Consider the following 20,860-nt stretch of genomic DNA (forward strand, 5'->3'; position numbering starts at 1 on the left):
CGTCTCTTCACAGGGTGACTGTGCACCACTATGTCAGAATATGGAGCGAGGATGGCCTCTTGCGCTGGGGGACCTCTATCTACATAAAACCCTTCTGACAGTTCCACACATGCAGGAACAGTGCAGCACTGCGGAGGGCCAATTCCTACCCTATTGTGCTTGTTGGCAGCTGTGGGCATCTTTGGGTGCCCGAGCGGCTGGAGCCTGACCCCTATCAACCGCTGCAAGCCCTGCCAGACGAGCCATCACGGTGCTTTACAGGATGATACTGGACACACAGGTAGTGGGTTACCTGCACTCAGGGACAAATGGGCAACTGCACTTGGCCTGGAATTCATGGGCAGAAATTCTAAACAGCACTTGAACAGGTGCCCGCAACATTCAGAAATCCCTAGCTGAAATTCACTCAATAGCTACTTACACCAGACCTATCTGATGCTCATGAGCATCCACCGCATATTCCCGACAGTGACCCCCGGGTGCCCTTGTTGTTCAACTTTGGAGGCGGAATTCTATCATATGGTATGGTCCTGCCTCATTATTGGTCATAATTTGGAAATGGCAATGGCATTGCTGGTGGACATTACTGGTCAGGCAATATACACTGACCCTTTATGGTGCATATTGGGGATCACCATGTGTGCATGTAAGACCAAGTCTTTTTTTAAATGTATAGACCTGCATATGTGCTGGCTAAATGATGCAACACCATGGCTTCAAAGTCCCTGGATGCCCTGTCCATGCAATAATGGTTGCATGATTTGCTTAAGTGGACCGCGGCGAAGGTCATGACATGGCATTTGCTGTCATGCCAGCGAGGTGACCTCTCGCAGTGGGACACTTGGGTTGCATACTTAGATAAATTAGTAACTAAGACAGACAATAGGCCCTCATAGGGGTATCATGGCTACTTTGCCCCGCAGGTTACTTATACCTTAGGCTAATATACCACATTCCCAGGCCAAGCACATGAGCTGTTCGCCTGTTAATCCCTGAAGGCAATTACCCTCAACTTGCCCAGCCTACCCGCTTCCCTGGATTCTGGCCTGGGGCTGACATACCAGCATCCTTGCATCAGCTATCATATCCCTCCCACCGGCCCTCCTAGACAGTGGTGACCAGCAAGTTGCCAGAGGCCCCACTCCGTTTTTTCACTACTCTGCCAATGCGCCTCGTGGTGAAATGATGGTTGGAGGATGAAGTCCCCTTAGATGCGTAGTTTCCTTGGGGGCCATAAGACCTCTTGTTACTTCCAGTAAGTCCCACACAGCGGGATTGCTGAGAGGTCTTCGGAGGCCATGCCCCCCGTTCTTCAGTACTCTGCAAATGCACATCCTGGTGTGCTACTAGTTGAGGGATTGACATGTCCTTGCCTCCTGAGGATCCTTGGGGGCCATTAACCCCTTCTGTTACCTCCAATAAGATCCACACAGCTGTATTGCCAACAGGTGGTTGGGGGCCATGCCCTCTCTTCCCATCTCTCAACAAATGTGCCTTCTGGCACACCACTAGTTGAGGAATTAAGTACCCTTGAATGCTTAGGGTCCTTGGGGTCAACAAGCCTCCTGTTACCTCCAGTAAGTCCCAAACAGTGGGATTGCTGAGAGGTCATCAGAGGCTCTGCACCTTTCTCCACCAGTCTGCAAATGTGCCTCCTGGTGCACTACTGGTTGGGGGATGTAGTCTCCTTGGCTGCTGACTGTCTGTGGGGGGCCAACAAGTCCTCCTGGTACCGCCAGGAAATCCCACACAGCGGGATTGCTGAAAGGTCTTCTCCACCACACTGCAAACACACCTCGTGGTGCACTGCTGGTTGGGGGATGAAGTCCTCTCGGAAGCTGAGGCACCTTAGGGGCCAAGAAGTTCTCCTGTTACCTCTAGTAAGTTTGACACAGCAGGATTCGTTAGAGTTAGTCGGAGACCCTCTGCTCTGCTGCCTTTCTCCACCATTCTACAAAGGCAACTACTACTTAAAAAAACATAGAAATTCAATAAGAAACCAAAGGTTACAGGGACGTTATAGTTAGGAAATAGAATTTAAAAAAACATTAGAAATTCTCTCCAAATACCAAAGGTTACTGTAATGATATCATCAACACACACACCTACACAATGATTCATAGAGCCACTCATATATCAACTCACCCATACAGCCACTAATGCATCCACTAACTCCCATACACAGCCACTCATGCACCTCCTCACTGAGCAATACATCCACTGACATATCCAGTCATATGGATATATAGACAATTTCATACCCACTCATACAGCCATTCTCATACTCAGTCACGTATATAAATATTCACATACCTACTCACTCACCCACAGAGTCGCTCACACATTCACTCAGTCACCCATACAGTTACTCACACATCAACTAATTTACTCATAGATATACTAACACGTCTACTCACTCATCTATACAGTCCCTGAGACAAGTACATGCTGTCCCATACAACCTCTATCACACTCACTTACTCACCAATACAGCCACTCATATACCCATTCACTCACCCATGCAACTACTCAAACACCCACTCACTCACTCACTCACTCACTCACTCACCATGCACCTACTTACATATAAATTCATACACCAATACAGTTACTTATGTACCCTGTTACTCACCCATACAGCATTTATGTACCTGCTCAGTCCCCTATTCAGCCACTCATGAACTCACAATTTACAGCCACTGACATGCCTGCACCCTCACCCATACAGCCACTCATTCACCCTCTCATTTTCCATTACACCCACTTACACACCAACTCACTCATCCATACAGATATTCTCACAGCCACTCACTCACACCCACTGACACATGCAGTCTTTCACATACCCACTCACTTGTATACACCACTTACACATCCACTCACTATAGAAACTCCCACAGCCACTTACTTTAGAATATATGTTTAACACTCAGTAACTTTGAGAAAACACTCACAATCACTGGATGATGTCATCAGCGATGTACTCAATGAGATCATTTAAGATGTCATGAGTGATGTCATGAGTGATCTCACTGACCATGGCATTTTTGATGTAATATGTGAAGGACTAAGCAGTGCACTGCGGTGGCGTAATTATAATTGGCTCAGCTAACTATAACTGCTGAATTTCTCTGGTTTTGTATGACTCAAATGTCAGCCTATAACGTCCCTGCAACCTTTGTTTTTTTCAGGGAAAAAAAGAATATAAATACATATGTATGCATGTAAATATATATATATAAATAGATAGATAGATAGATAGATAGATAGATAGATAGATAGATAGATAGATAGATAGATAGATAGATAGATAGATAGATAGATAGATAGATAGATAGATAGATAGATAGATAGATAGATAGATAGATAGATAGATAGATAGATAGATAGATAGATAGATAGATAGATAGATAGGTAGATAGGTAGATAGGTAGATAGGTAGATAGGTAGATAGGTAGATAGGTGGATAGACAGATAGATATATTATGGTTTTGCCAGAGTTTTGACAGAATTGTTTTTGTGAACATGCATATATATATATATATATATATATATATATATATATTACCTACTGGCGGTCGCCAGTAGGTAGTTATAGTTAGGACCACGTTTCCATAGGAAATCCGCAACATTCTATTTTGAATAACTTTGGCGCCGGTTGACGAATCCTCGCGAATTTTTCAAAATAGGTTGGGCGCTACGCTCTGCTCCTACCCTGAAAGTCTCGGGGGGATTCGTCAAGCGGGGGCTGAGATAAAAGGGGGGTCCCAAAACACGTTTTTCCCATGCATTTTTCCATAGGACCTTTAGACACAGCTACAGCCCGAACGGCTGAACAGAATTACTTGAAATTTGGCAGAGAGGTAGTCCTCAGGTCAAGGAAGTGCCTTTTGTAGGTTTGGTGTAAATCTGTTCAGTAGATTCTGAGAAAATAGCCTTTAAATCAATATATATATCTGAGCCAGCTTACGGTGCGCTTACGGTGCGCTTACCGTACGCGTACGGTGGCGTGCGCGAGCGCGATTCTGATTGGCCCTTAGATCTTAGTAAACATTCGAATCGGTCGAAACCAGGAAGCGGCGGCCACCATTTTCTCTCTCGCACTCTGACAGGGGGTTGAAAAACCAAGTGCAAAAACATGTAAAGGGGCTGTTTACACAGCTCCCAAGCACCTAGCCATGTCGAGGGAGTCCCCAACGATCCCCCAAGTGAAAAAAGGCAATTTTAATTTTTTCGAAAATTTCAGCGATTACGCTTACCGTACGCGTACGGTAAAAAATATTTAAAAAAAAAATATCCTCATTTTCCCCACCCCCTGTGCAAAAGGTGCCCGAAGGGCACCTTTTGTCCATGGCTTATTAGAGCTAAACAAAACATATATTTTACCTGTCACAACGATGCTCATCATATGTCCTCCATGTGCGCACGGTGCGCAAAGCGCATCGTGCGTTCATGGCCCATCTAGCGTAACGTGGGCACGCGGTGCGCGAAGCGCACCGCGTGCTCACTGTGCGCGCACGGTGCGCGAAGCGCATCGTGCGCGCACGGAACGAACTGCGTTAAGTGGGCGCGCACGCCACAAATGGCGTAAAGTAACTTAGCATTTAAAAAACCATACAAATTCACTGAAAAAACCATAGGTTTCACACACGTTATAGTTAGGAATTAGCATTTAAAAAACCTTGCAAATTCACTGAAAAAACCATAGGTTTCACACATGTTATAGTTAGCTGGACATTTTACTGATAAAAAACCAATGAAATTCCCCCGTTATAGTTACTGTAGGCAACTATAACTCACGCGACCGTAATCCTCTGCTGATGACATATGTGTCTTTATGAAAAAAAAATATTTGTAATATATGTATAGCTAAAATTTAATGGAAGAAGACATGGGCAAATAAGTGTCTAAATACAGTATTAGCATCAGCAGAGGATTACGGTCGCGTGAGTTATAGTTGCCTACAGTAACTATAACGGGGGAATTTCATTGGTTTTTTATCAGTAAAATGTCCAGCTAACTATAACATGTGTGAAACCTATGGTTTTTTCAGTGAATATATATATATATATATATATATATATATATATATATATATATATATATATATATATATATATATCCCACTTCAGTTCAATCGCAAACGACCCGTGCCTCTTGATGACGGCCGGCTGTGGTGGGGTAGCGAGCCCCTCAAATCAAAGAACCATGTCATCTCCACTGTTATCCAAAACAACATACCACAGCCCCGTTATGCTTACAAGTAGGTTTATTTAGTCAGTGTAACCCAACTCGTTTCTGAGAACAAGTCTACTTGATCACGGGTAAAGTGGTTGCTTCGTGCTGCGATTTAAATAAACATCATGTGATATAATTGTGTAAATAGACTCATTTCATTTCAGATAACCATTACATATTCCCAAATACATACTCAATATAATCATCATATTGGTTGCAGTTAATAATGTGGCGGCATTGGAAAACATTCCTTCAATGTATGCAACATAAATAATTTAAACAGTTAAAGGATCTGTTCCAATCAATTTGTGCGCGCGGATGTCTATTTATCATTAATGTTTTTCACCCTGAGACATCTTTATTACTCTCAGATGTTGACACCATATCCCGTCTTATCCTGCGAGTGCGTCTGGATTAAATGTGCCCTCGCAATTTACGCAATTCATGTCCTGCCCTTATCTTGTGGCAAAACTTTTAAAATATTCATGGTTTGATCCGCTGCATTTTACATTCAACTCAGCAGTTTTTACTTTATTCATTTTATCAATTTTACATTCATTGCATAGTGGAAATTATGACTCTGCCCTATTGGGCTTACTCCGTCGGCTCTAACAGCTGGCTACCTGTCTTACATATAGGGAAGAAATTATATTTTTTATGGGAGAAATTATAATCTTGTATTTTTATATTTATATTTTGAAAGCGTGAGTGCACTTGTAGTCATATATACCCTTATATACTTCACTTTTTCTACTTTAAAACATTTACCGCATTGCAGTTGATGTACAACTTTCAACATTCATTGTCCAGGTAGGTGTTAACATCTTCTATGAATTTCAATTGTCTCTAGTGGTCTTTAGTTAATCTCCAACATCTATTACCCATCGCTCAAATGTTTCCATGCGCCTCACAATAGTTGTAAGGAGATTTGTAAAAGATATACAAGAATACTCATGAACCATTATGTGCAATAAATACAGCATAATAAGTGCCACAAATAAATGATAGAACCAAAAGTGAGGTTAAAAGCATTTTAAAATCATGTTCATATTGCGGCTTTCCTAAGTTCCATAACTGACTGGTAAGCACTTATCCCGTATACACTGATAATTCTTCATCGTTGTTGTGTCCTAGAGGGTGCATTGTGTGGTATTTGATTATCATCCTTGACTCAAGATACCGGCTTGTGTTGTGCTTTAAAATGTCGGGCCATAGGATACTGTTTGTCATTGTTTTTAATCTCCCTTAGATGTTCAAGGACCCGCTTCTTAGCTTTGTGTATCGTACTCCCAATGTAGTATTTCTCACATGGGCATTTGAGAGCATAGACTGCATGGTCGGTGTTACACGATACATGTTTGGGAATTATAAACGACTGGCTATCAGAGGACAATTTGACTTTTTTGCAATTGCTGCTGTACTTGCATGCTTTGCAATTGCCACATACAAAAAGTCCTTGTGTGGCATTGGTTTTAGAGGTGGTGGTCACTAAGGTACAGCAAATTATGTCTTTCATTGACTTTGCCTTCCTAAATGTGATCTGCGGATAACTTCCAACACAAGTGGTAAGATCTCTGTTTTAAGGACATTCCCGAATGTATCCAAACTTTTTCTAATTAGTTTGGATTGTTTATTGTAAGTCGTGATAGATCTGATCTTAGTTTCAACATCACCATTGATCTTCTCCTTTTGTTTTAGTAGATCATTTCTTTCGCGTCTGTCTACTTCACCACATGCTTTATTGATCGTGGTTTGTGTGTACATCCTCTCAAGGAATCTTTTCACCATTACTGTTTTTTCATTCTCATATCCCTCCATGGTATTACAATTCCTTTTGGTTCTTAATTGTTCGCCTCAGTGTAGTATACACGTATATAAGCTGTTAACGTCAAGGCACAATAGTATGCAGTCGTTGTCCCACTCAATGTTATTTATCCTTTTTAAAAAGTCACTAGTACCTGATATACATATATATATAGATATAGATATATATATATATATTTTTTTTTTATTGTATTTTTTTTTCTTCTTTTTTTCACTGTAAAAAACAAAGGTTACAGGGACGTTATAGTTAGGATGACATTTGAGTTTACAAAACCAGAGAAATTATAATTAGCTGAACTATTTATAGATAAAGATATATGTTATGGTTTTTTGTCAGAGTTTTGACAAAAAAAATCATAATACATTTGGTGGCAATGGACAAATCTGCAGAACATTTTCCAATCGAAAGGATCATTGACTTTGGCACGAAAGGTTTTGTGGAGATCAGACAAGCAAGAAATAATGTTGGGAGGGGTCAAAATAGTGTGATTTTCCCATTTTGTATCCCTTAGGATTCTTTGCCACACAATACAGAAGAAACAAATTAGTGTAATCACACCAAACTATGCATGAAAGTAGGCCTTTACTCAATGAAGGGCCATTTCTTCTTTCCGGGTAAATTCTTTTGGTAGTTTCTGAGAAATAAGCATTTATATTTTTCCAGTTTGGGCAGGAAGAGGTTGCACTTTAGTGATATCTTGACAGTTGAAAAGGTACATTTTTGTTTTTTAAATTACCTTAGCTCTGTTTGATGAATTTGCATATAGTTTGGCAGATGTTCCGGATGCTTATGCTATGCTTGGTGTGAGAAGTTGGCCTGGTATATGCTGTCCACTAATTAAAGTGGGCACCTTGCACAAGTCCAAACGACCCTTATAATGTATGAGGTCAAAGATAACCTTTAGAAAGCTTTCCTAGTGATAGCTGTGGAGAATAGCCTTCAGATTTAATCTTGAAGGAATGCAAAGCAGCTTGTTTTACCAGAATGGCACCTCCTATATGGACTAAATGAGAGGAGAACCACACAGTAGTTATATAAAAATATGTATTTTTTAATATAACACTCTCTAGTATCATCTACACGAGGATCGAACACAAAGCACACAATACAATATCAATAGAACAGTTGTAAGTGGCACAATACACAGTGGGCTCCAGGGGGAGACCGAACCATATACTAAAATAGCGGTATAACAATCACGACTTGAGTCAAGACACAGTCTAGAGTATGTAGAATCACTGGGACCCCAAGGAACCATCCAAGGTGAGTAGATAGGGACCCCACAGAGGATGGATGCAGTGTGCTAACACGACTGCGTGCTCCGTACAATTCTATGGGGAAGTCACGTTTACAGTTTTAAAGTTTAAGGACTTCGAGCAAACCCTTTGGAACTTAAGAGGTTGGAGAGCCACCCCACCCATGGATACCATAGTACCCGAGTTACCTATCCCAGAGGAGCCGGGAGTATAGGTCTGGAGTGGTGTCAGAAACCACCGTCCTTCTCAATGTAGGGCAGTGAAGAAGTACTGCTGTCGTAAAGGTGTAAAGGGTCCGGAGGAATCCAAGCCTAGATTCTAGAAGGAAGGAACCTGAAAGCAGAGGGTACAGTGTCTGGGTCACCACAGAGTGACCAGGGGCTCGGTAGACGAATGCCCACCGATGTCGGGTGCTTCAGGTGTGAAGAAGGGATGTTTGACTCTGCAGCCACGAGGACCAGGAGACATCGAGGGATGACCAGGAGCCAGAGGTGAGCTGTCCCACGAAGGATGTCAAGTGCTGTGGGGTCGTGTCCAGCTGGAGCACCAACAAGCCTTGGCAAAAGCAACCCATGCAGGAAGGTCAAGCAGGTTACTGTGTGGACCAGCAAGGTCCAGAAGACACACCAAGCAATGGGGAGTCAGGGCATGTCTGGAGCAACAAGGAAAGATCAACAGAAATCAAGATGACCCTCAGAGGGACCCACAGGCCAAAGGACCAGGAGTCGCATGGGGACCTCGAGCAAGATTGCAAAATACCAGCCCACGGAGCATTTAGTGTGAGGACGCCGGAGTTCTTTAGTGCAAATGCTGCTCTGGGTCAGGTCTACACAAAGTAAAATGCACAAGCTCAGAAATTGCCAACAAGCATATGCAACTGAAAATTGGTGTGATGCACAGGGGTTTGGGTTATGCAGTCCCTACGAGGGATACTGGCCTCAGACTTGCTGCAAGGGCAGATCAACCTCAGTGACCATCGAAAACCCACCTCCTGTGTTGCTGAAATCTTCTGAGTCCACAGGAGCTCAGGAGCAGCAGACCTGTCAGTTGCATTACAGTGCCTGCAGTTACAGGGGAGTGACTCCTTCACTCCAAGGGAGATTCTTCAGTTGTCCTTAGTGCACCATAGGTCCTGTATGGAGCCTGTATGGAGCATGGGCACAGACAAAGCTTTGGACGGAGAGGAAGATGAAGTCGGGCCCAGTCAAAGTCCAGCGAAATCCAGAGTGTCCAGATGGTCGAAGGTCAGTGGTTTCTTCTTGTAGAATTTTGGCCATGTAAAATCTAATATCTTACAGCCAGGGAAAGGTCAGGACAGAGGGGTGGTTACCCCCATGTCCCTTGTCCAGTTTCACGCCAGAGAAGGAGCCAGTGGCTCCCAGAACTGGTTTGAGCTGGACTATGCACAGGGACACCAAATGTGCCCCCAGTGCAGACTTTCAGGCACTCTCAGAGTGCACCCACCCAGCGCCAATACACTAAATCCTGTCTGGGAGGTGGTCTCACCTCCCTGTGACAGGATGCCTATTTTGCTGCCTCCCTCTGCTAAAGCATGGCTCAGCAGCAGGAGGGCAGAAATGTGTCTCTAGTTGGCAGCATCCATTTTGTGCTGTCCACGTCGAGAAGGCTGGCACCCGATAGTCCAGTGCCCCACGAAGCTTGCTTCAGAAGGGTGGAATCATACCTCCCACACCGGTTACCGGTGTGGAGGTATGATTCCAAGGTGTTTGATACCAAACGCAATATGTTTCTATGCAGCAGTTTTCGAGATAGCATTTACCGCAGGGCTATAATACACCTCTACCTATATGTCCGGCTGAGTCACAGACAACCCAGGAGAATGGTCTCCAAAGGCTGCAGAGGGTCTCTGCTCATGCAGGGGCACCCTCTAACTAAAAACCCAGCACCCTGCCTACAGGATTGATAAGGCCTGCTATAGGGGTGACTTATAGGTTTTAAGTGTAGTGACCTATAGATATAGTGAACCTATATCTAACTTAAGTAATGCAAGCACTATCTTGACAGGTTGCAGTAGCAGACCTGAAGTTCCATTTTGTATGGCCTCTCATGGGTGGCATAATACATCCTTCAGCCCATGGGAGGCCTCGGGGGTACCTATGCCCTGGGTACATGTGTACCATATACTAGGGACTTATAAGGGTACCCCAGTATCCAATCTGGAGTGTACCAAAGTACATGTATGTCAATTTTAGGGAGAAAGCAGATAGACTGGGGTCCTGATTAGCAGGATCCCAGTCAGACTAGTCATACACCAGAAAAACACCAGGCAAAAAGTGGGGGTAACCATGCAGTCAGATCCTACCTTCCTACACTTGGTATGTTGAAAGTTGTGCAGATTCATATAAGCGGAATGACAGATAAAAGTGGGAGTCTAAAAGTGCCTGTTTGCTAATAACTTTGTTGTAATTTAATTAACAAGGAGAATTGAGAAACTGACATAAATTAATCTCTTTCTTCAAGTAATGACTTTCACACTAACACATGTTTTGGTAACTCTGGGCCTCATTACGATGGCAGACGGACTTTAGTCCACCCGTCAACTATACGGATTTGAGACCGACCACCTATAAGGCAGCCTCCCCACAATCCTAATCACGACGCGACCACGGCGGTCGCATCACCTATATTTTGCATTTTGGTAGGGATGCGGTCAGCAGCCCCCGCCACAATGCAAAATAGAGGGTGCAGACACATCCCTGCACTACGTGGCAGGCACCCTATGGTGCCTGCCACATGGGGCAGGGATATGTAGGGGGCACCATAGGTGCCCCCCAGGGTACATGTCCCTGCACCTGGGATTGAGGGGAGCTGACTATGTGCCCCCAAATCCATTTCCGCCATTTGTTTTGGGGCAGGTTGTCCACCGCAAAATGAACAGAGGAAAGGGATATCATAATCACTACGGTGGTGCCTGCAAGGCAATGTTAGCCAATATTTTTTTTTCCAACAGGCGGTTGGAAAAGGACCGTCTGTCGGAACTATGGCAGGTGGTCTTTATGACCACCATGCTTAACCAACGATTCCCCCTGCCAATATAATATGGCGGGGAAAACAGCAGTACGATGGCAGAAGGCCCACCACCGACAGGCTGGCGGTGGCGGGCCCTCCGCCATCGTAATGAGCCCCACTGTGTCATAATTCCATGTACTCAGTTCAATCTCACAACTGATTTTATTTGAGGTCATATAAGAACAAGGAAAAACCTGCTATTACAAACTAGCTCATGTTGTAGAAACTAAAGTAATTTTGTGGGTGTACTAGTACAACTTTTAAGTTATTCCCTAGAGATCATGTCTTCTTGGATTTAAGTCCATATTTCGCTAATGTTTCTTTTTTGTATGGCTGTTTTTTTAGTAGAAGCATTAGCATTGCTGCATTTAGTGAGACCAAAATAATTTGCCGACTTCTTGTCTGTTTATATCTATCCATTCATTATTTCTCCCTGGTGATGGTCAGTATGCTGGTCATACTAGTCCTCTGTCTCTTTATTTTGTTTCAAGACCCTGGGTGAAAGCTGCTTTCTCAAACAAGGATGGTAACAATCTGCATTGAAGGAGGGCGGAATGCACTGCCTTTGCTAAGTGGGATTGGTCTGCCCTTCTAGGTTAAAAGTAAGAGCTTCCAAGAGGACAGTGTTGGTTAATAATTATGAGTTTCTGTGTGCATGCAATGTGAATTTCTACACTGACCCCCACTATTTAGTGATCAATCCTTGTATGGCATGTAATCCACATACACAGCTGTCACACCACAGCGGAATTAGTTCTTTGCTGTTTTTGTTATATGTTTTATTGGTACTTTGATGGTGTTATGCCTTTGTCGATAGGCGTGTGCAACAAGTTTATGATGGAGGACTATGCCTCCACACACCTGCCAAGCCGGCGCTATGTGTTCGTCTACCTCTCAGACACACAGTTATGTATGTGCACCATGAGATCCATGATTGCTGTAAGAACTACAGTGCTGTTATTTATCTCTATGCCTATTTGGTTTGCTCACCGTGATATTTTCAAAGATAATAAAGACATATTAAACACAAAAATTGGAAGGTAACATTCTATAGCGGTGAAATGGGCCAAAGCTCATGAGGCCTGGTGGAAAATGTGTGGAAACTGAATGTACTCCACATATCATAGCGAGCGAAAATTAAGCGTTAGTCGGTCAACTTTGTATTTTCTTATTCTATTTTCCGTTACCTTATGGAGCTGTTCATTTTATGTATTTAAGATGAGAATAGAGGTAGTTGGGCATGCTTCAATTCAGGGCTTCTTCGCACTTCAGTCTTGAAAGTGATTTTGAAGATAAATGTGATTAAAGGTCTATTTAATTTATCATAAATGTGACTGTTATCCTATCCGCCATATTACAATTTCAAATTGGTGGACGAGATATCCGTCACAAATGTGACGAAGTAACCCTGTCTGCCTAACCCGTTATCAGGCCCTAAGTCTATTTAAGATAGCTTCTAGAATTATTGGTAATCATGGTGAGGGCAGCCTTTGAAGTTGCGCCTACTTCCTCGTGTTCGGAGCTGATTCTTTATTACTAATCCTACTTTTTAAACTGACCCTGATGCCGCAGCTGCAAAGAAAGGGAGCTTTGTAGAACAAATGTTGAGCTAATGCCTTCATGCAATCTTGATTATAAAGCGGTCTGTTGAATGGATTAGTCAAGAATGGATTTGCTGTTGGATTGTTTAATATCTCATTTTTGTTGAGATTGGAGGAGTCAGCACTTATCTCAGTGACCTATACTAGGATTGATTCAACACGGACTACTCTGTAGAGTGGATCATTTTGTAGCTCATGAGTGACTATTTTGAGTAGGGATAATTTTGTATCTTTTACCGCTAGATTAGAAAGGAAAAGTCAGAGATAAGAATATATTAGTAGGAAGAATGGGATGATGACTGTGTGTACTGGCATGATGCTTTCTTCTGGTACATAGTTTTCCGATCAGAGTACACAGGCTATGGCATAAACTGCCTTAATATGTAGCTAGATTGTTCTTGAAGGTAAGCCTCCTTCCTCTTGTTTCTTCCCCAATATGTTGTTTTGCAGTAATTTAAGCCCTGGTAAATATGTATTAGGACCCTCCATGTTATTTTAGCTTTTAGAATTTTTTGAAAGAATGGGCTCTTTAGGTGAAAGAGACAATTTGTGGCTCATTTTCAATTGATTTGCAGGTCTGTGTAGTCCAAATGGTGTTCAGTTTTGATAGTTGCAGTGAAAAAAACTGAACTAGTTCAGCAGTAGGAGTTTTGCATTATTCACTGCATTGTTGGGTAGCAATTACTGAAACCTGTCCTCACTTTCTGATTGAGGTGTGTTATAAAGGTGACGTTTTATATGTTGCAGATGTGTAGATGTAATTGTGACCAGAAGGAGTGTTCTTGAGTGTGTCCTTGGAAATGAACGCTTAGTTATGCTAAATCACGATAAACATTTTGCAGATATGTTAATTACAGGGTTTTTATAATCAACAAGTCGTGTGAGATGTCTTCAAGGCCTTTGATGTCCAACAAAGGGAATTTGTCTATTATAGCACCAAAAGAAAATGACTTCTAATATTTTAGCTCAGTTGTTCTTGAACTTTTGACTTCTGTGAAACCCCACTGAATCATTATTGAAATCTGAGGATCCCCACTGAGTCATAATTGGAATCAGGTGACCCTTGCTTAAGTCATTTTGATTACTTGAACCACAAACCAAAACGCAACATTACAGAAGCAAGCATTCATCAAACAAATTCACAAATGATTCAATATTCTATTTAACTCACAAGCACATAGAAAAAAATATAAATTTTATTTTCATGGAAAGATTGAAGCTTTTCTAAATTCAGTTGAGGTCGCCCATCAGCCACACTATATGCTGTTTGATACACTTTCCCATGAATTAATCTGAGGACCACCAGTTTTGCTAATAAAAGAAAAACTAAAAGAGCAAAAATTCACTTGCAGTGAATGAGCCTGCTTTGTTCTTGCCACAATTCTAATATTTAATGTTTACAGACCAATGCTGCTTTGTTTATGTGAATTTTGGAATGCAGATCATATCCATGCTTAATTTAAAAGAAGACTAAATGCTAACATCAGCTTAAATATGCCTAAATGTCACCGGAAATTTACATTAGTTATTTACTTTTGCGGTTATTTTGCCATGTTGATGTGGTTCAAATTATATAAGCAATATTTTTAGATGAAGAAACCTTTATTATTGCTTTGCTCTGCTTTATTTATATAGGAGGGGAGGTGAGTTGAATATAAATGAAACTGGAAGAAATGGCAACAGATGACCTTTTGTTTAATCCGATTTTATTCGCCTGTTGCTTTGCTAATTGTAATTGACTTTGTGGTAGGCATGATCAGAGCAAAAGCACTTACCTTTTTGATTTGTGTCACATGAATAAATCAACGATCTGTGATTTTTGTACTGCTGTCATGGTGCCTTATTGCTGCTGTTTACTTTTGCACATATGTGCAACAATTTTACTTTCAATTCATGACATATACTTGTTAATCGTTGTTCAAATATGAAAATAAAGTCAAATTAACACGTTTGGTGCAGTGTGAAATAGTAGCTTAACTTTATTTCGGGTCAGTTTACGTTACTCTCCGACAAATAGTCGGGCATATCAGCAACAACTGGCGATAATTATCGCTAAGCACATTTAGCGCTAGGACAATTACAGCCGGCTAGCATGGATTTTTATCGCTGAGATAGCGTGCTATTAGCAACGCTTATCTCAAAAGCAATAAAAAACCTAGCGCTAACTGCCAAACGTGAGATTATCGCTGGAAACCCAGCGATAATCCCACGAAGTTTGGCGATAGCTTGCTGATAGGGCCTCACATACTTAGCCATGATATCCACCTTACATAGGATATCATGGCTAAGTCAGTTTCAAAGCAGGCGTAAGGAAAGTAGCGATAACAGAGGTTATCGCTACTTTTCTTGTCGCTATGCTGCTTTGCGTGAGGCTTGATAAGAGGAGAAATGTCGCTTAGTGACATTTCTCCCGTTATCCTGGGGAGGAACGCCTACTATGCATCTCATTAGAGATGCAAAGATGGGCGTTAGGAATTTAGGCGCTAAGGCAAGGTTTCACGCGATAGCGTGACCTTGCTGATATAGCGATAAAATTATCGCTGCTTTTCGGCCGAAAACGGCTGCAAAAGCGGCGATAATTTTATATCGCCGCCTTGTAGATATGCCCCCAAGTTAGTTAAGTCTCCACTTTTTTTTTAGAAAGTATAGGTGTATAGATCAAGTGGGAAATCTCTCATAATTGTTCTTTCGCATAAGGATAGTTTTAGAGCAGATTAATAAGCAACAGGAATATGATAATGAGATCATATAATCGCTCCTATTGGAAGATATTTTACATGGAAATGAATGTAATGTTCATTTTGAGCACAGTGGACTAGCTTTATCCTATAATCACAATAATTATGCTTTTCTCAAAGTGTTTTGCGAATGCTCAAAGAGGAACTTGCACACGTAAAAGTGTCACAGATTTGCAAACATGTGCAATGTGTCATTGTGCATTTTGCACTACTTAGCAAAATAAGGGGCATATTATCAAGGACGGCGTTAACATTATCGCCGGTTTCGCGGCAGAAAACTGCAGCTAAAGCGGCGATAATGGGCTTGGTAATATGCCCTAGAGAATTTCCCATAGAAGCCCATGTTCACACCAGAACCTGGGTTTCTATGGGAATTCCATAGAGCATATTATCAAGCCCATTATCGCCGCTTTAGCTGCAGTTTTCTGCCGCTAACCCGGCGATAATTTTTAACGCCGTCCTATACAAACATTAGCAAAGTAACCGTTTTTCACGGCTTGCTGTTGGCTTTGCTAACACTTGTTTGTGAACTGAAGAGCAAGAACAAATAGACAAAGGCATCTGAAAAAGGAACGCTGAAGAAACGTTTTCCCTTTCGCGCCCTTCTTTTCAGATGCTTTTGTCGGTGCTCTCCTCCCAGTGCTATTGGGCCGCTCCCCGACTGTAAAATGGTCCCTCGTAAAGTACAACGGAGACAAATGGCTGAAGGAGACTGACTCAAAGCCCTCTAAAGTTTATATAGAATGCAAAATGTTTGCAATGAATGGTGCGATTGTCACGCACATAAAAAATAAAGCTGTTTTTTTTAGCGTGAAAACACAATTAGCAGCAATCCAAATGCATTATTGTGAATCTTTTGCAGGTTTCGAAACATACAGTAGTGGGCACTGGGAAATTATCATAAATACTGTGGGAGTGGGGATGAATAAGAGGCAGACAAAGAACAACTCGCGTAATGTACCGAAGGGTATGGTTTTTATACGGCCAAGAATAAAAACTGGATTAGCTTTTCAACTACAGGAATATATTTCTGACTGCCTGAAAATGAAACTTCTTTCAGAGGCCTGTGTCTGGAAACATCTTATCATAGAAGCATGGAAACAACATGAATGAATAGAAGGCACCCCGCTGTTGTTCGAGACATATATGATTTTGTGCTATTCTACGTAGGACAAAGGGTGTCCTTGCATCCAAAGATGGGCGGAAGGATGCTTTACACGCTAAAACAAGCAGCACGAAATAGCCAATCTGCAGTTATTTTGTGCACTTTTTCTGGAAGTTTGCATAATTGCCACAAAGGCAAATACCACAATAATAATTATATTTTCTCCAACGTCTCAATGCTATTGCGGCCCTTATCTTCACTCTCTTGCAGGAATAACATTGCTAGGGGATAAACAACTTCAGGCTGAAATTAAGATAATCTTGTTGACAATGCACTTTGCAGTTGTTAGACCTGTCAGACTTAGGTCGGTCTTTCCCCAAATGTTTTGCCTACTGCCGCCAATTTTTGCTAGATGTTTGCTTTAGTTGGTCTTAGTAGTCTGTGCACTTTACCACTGATAACCAGTGCTAAAGTGCTAGTGCTCACTCCCTTAAACATGGTTTGATTGGCATACACCTACTTGGCATATTTAACTTACTTATAAATCCCATGTAGAGTGGCATACCATATATCCAGGGCTGTAAATTAAATGCTACAGTTGTGCCTGCAGCACTTATTGTGCCACCCACATTAGTAGCACCTTAAAACATGTTCTAAGCCTGTCACTACAGCCTGAGTACAGTTTAAATCTGCCATGTTGACTGACTATTTAAACCCCTTTGCAAAGCCTTAAAGTCCTCTTTTACTAAATATGTCACCCCTAAGGTAGGCCCTACGTAGCCCATATGGCAGGGTACTGTGTAATTAAAGGGTTGCTCATATACTTTTAAGTTTTACATGCCCTGGTACTGAAAAACTCCCAAATTCGTTTTTCACTACTGTGAAGCCTACCCCTCTCATAGGAGGAAATTTACATACATAGGGCGGATAGTGGCGTACCCATTCCCACATTAGACAGCATATCAGTCCACTTTAGTCTTCTATCACGCCAACCCACCTGCCCCACATTCGACAAAATTTCTTGGGACAACCTCTGGCCACATAGAGAGGCCGTTCCTGCGCGGCACACCAGTCCACCCCCCTGCACCAGCGCACCAATGTAGGTGCAGCAGTGTTCAGCCAGTGCGCTGCAATGTCCCTCTTAGCCTCTACCAGTGCTGTGTTGAGGAAGAGCTTCTCAGCCCTAGTGCCATCTATTCCCTCAGTAATGCCCAGGATAACATGTGTAGGATCAAGGGGAACCTCCCAGCCCAAGACCTCCATGAGCTCCCTGGTTACGAATTCCCAGTACCCCTGAATCACCGGACACATCCACACCATATGGTAGAAATCTGCCTGGGGGTGAGAACAGCGGGGGCAGGAAGCATCAGATTGAAGCCCTGCGCAGTAAAGACGCAGCGGTGTAAGATAGGCAGTGTGCAGGAAATTTATTTGGACTAGTCGGAGCCTTACGAAGACTGCAATTATTTTAGGAGCCATCAAGGGATCTCTCCAGTCAGCATCCTCCAGGGCCCCAAGCCAACCCTCCCACTTGTCCCGGAGTTGAGATAGGAAGTTGGGGGTGTTATTTGTAAGGGAACGATAAATACAAGAGATCCCTCCTCTCCCCAGGTCACCGGTCATGACCTGAGCTTCGGGTGGGCTATATTTGGGCAAGGGAGTGCCATCCGATATATAGGAGCAGAGGTCATAGCGTAGCTGAAGATATCGGAAGAACTGAGAAGAGTGGAGGGAGTGTCGGACCTGTAAATCTTGGAAGGAGTGCAAATGAGGCCCACTCCAAACATAACTCAGCAGGGAAATCCCAATGAGGTCCCAGGGCCGGAATCCCGAGAGAGAAGCAAGGTCCCGGAACCTGGTGCCGCACCAGAAGGGAGTATACTGAGTCAATTTGCCCATCCAGCGGGTATGGAGCAGGGAGGCCCGCCAGGCCAGGAGCACTCCGTGTGTGACCTCAGGGAGAGCTTGGGGAACAGCGTCCCCGTACAGCATCCCCTGGATAGTAGAAAAATCGTGGGTGTGCGGTTCCAAACGGTACGCCGGGTCGGACCAGCTGCCATTAAACCAATCGTGCACCGTAAGGAGCCGAGTTGCTAAATAGTAGAGATACAGGCTTGTCATCCCAAGGCCCTCATTGAAGGGTGGGATTCGGCATTGGGCCAGGGCCAGACTGGGCCTCCGCCCACCCCAGAGAAACTTAGTGGCTAAACTGTTTATCTCACGAAACCAAGACCTGGCAAATGAGAGATGCGTATTCTGGAGCATGTATAGAAAGTGAGGAAAATCAATTTGATCCTTTCACTCTTAATGTGGAATTGGCCCGGTTTTTTCGTAAACTTAAGCTCCGAGACTTCTTCGGAGACACGCCAGAAATGGAGGAAGATAAAAGAAAATCCACAGGGTTGCGCAAAAAGTCTACCTTCCAACCACCCAACCAGAGCATCTCGTGCCAAATATTAACATTTGAACGAGCAGTGTTGAATGATATAGAAAATCTTGATCACCTCAACACTAAAGGGTTTAATAACCTTTCAGGGAAGGAACGGACGGCTTTACTGGCACTGAAAAACAACCAGGATATCGTCATCAAACCGGCGGATAAGGGGGGCGCGACTGTTCTGATGGACCTCGCGATGTACCGAGATGAGTGCATGAGACTGCTAGCAGACACAAACAGCTACGCTATACATCAAAGGGACCCCACGGGCCCAATTATGATCAAAATCAAGAGCATGGTGGAGGAAGCTCTAGGTCACGATTGGATCACGAAACACGAAGCGGAGTTCTTAATCAATGATGAACCGAGGATGCCGCGCTTCTACATCTTACCCAAGATCCACAAGGGACGCATGCCACCACCAGGCAGACCAATCGTCTCTGGCATCGGATCAGTTTTAGAACCTTTGTCCCAATTTTGCGATTGGTTCCTACGGCCCATTGTCAAGGAAACACAATCATACCTTAAGGACACAAAAGACGTCCTATGCCTCCTAAGAGACCTGGAGATTGATACCACAAGTGACTGGCTTATAACCATGGACATTGAAGCCCTGTACACCAGCATTCCGCAACGACGAACATTGGAGGTGGTAGAAAACATCATCTTAAACAGGGAGTGGGATTATGTTACCCCCCAACATTTTATCATGGAATGTGCAGAGCTGGCACTCACAGAAAACTTCTTCGAATTCGAACAGGTCATTTACCACCAAATAACAGGCACTTCGATGGGGAGCACATTTGCTCCCAGCCTGGCCTGTATGTATGTCCAACAGTTTGAAGATGATTTCATCAATAATGCAGCCAATCCATTCAGAAATCACATAAAGATCTGGAAACGTTACATAGATGACGTCTTGATTGTATGGAATGGAACAGAAGAGAACGCCACGGCCTTCGTCCAGTGGGTGAATCGTCAAGATAGCCATCTAAAATTCACTCACACTATCAAGAAGAACCACGCCATCTTCTTGGATCTAGACATAACACTCACAAGTGAGGGGATCATAACTAAAGTTCATAACAAACCCACCGACAAAAATAGCTTACTCCTCTATGAGAGCTACCATCCTAAAGCCCTAAAACAGAACTTACCAGTGGGCCAGTTCCTCCGTATTAGGAGAAACTGCTCCGAGAAAGAGACTTACACTGAACAAGCGGAACAACTTGAGAAAAAACTGGTTGAACGCCATTATCCGAGGAAGCTAGTGAAAAAAGCTAACAAAAGAGCCAGAAACAACCCAAGGGAGGCGCTTCTGGAAAACGTGGAAAAGGAGAAAACCAACAGACCGGTCTGCGTCACTACTTTCACCCCAATCTCAAATTCAGTCCAGAAGATCATCCAAAAAAGATGGCACATACTTAACAGCACAGGAAAACATTGGGAACCACCACTGTTCGCGTACAAACGGAATAAGAATCTCAGAGACGAACTAGTACATGCCCAGATGAACACACATGAGAATACAGACCAACTAAGACTCTGGGATCAGCCACCAGTGGTTGGCCATTTTTCTTGTGGCGGTTGCCAGTCGTGCAATCTTACTAAGAACACTAAATCAGTGGAC

At 43.0% G+C, this 20,860-nt stretch overlaps 1 protein-coding gene across 1 annotated transcript in view; it reads left to right on the top strand.

Annotated features, from left to right (window-relative positions):
- The window catches only part of TCERG1L (transcription elongation regulator 1 like), a 1,143,777-nt gene that overhangs the window by 415,073 nt on the left and 707,844 nt on the right, over positions 1-20,860 (top strand). The gene's annotated exons all lie outside the window — the stretch shown is intronic.

This window comes from Triturus cristatus, chromosome 1_2 (genome assembly GCF_964204655.1).
Source record: "Triturus cristatus chromosome 1_2, aTriCri1.1, whole genome shotgun sequence".
Classification (NCBI taxonomy): domain Eukaryota; kingdom Metazoa; phylum Chordata; class Amphibia; order Caudata; family Salamandridae; genus Triturus; species Triturus cristatus.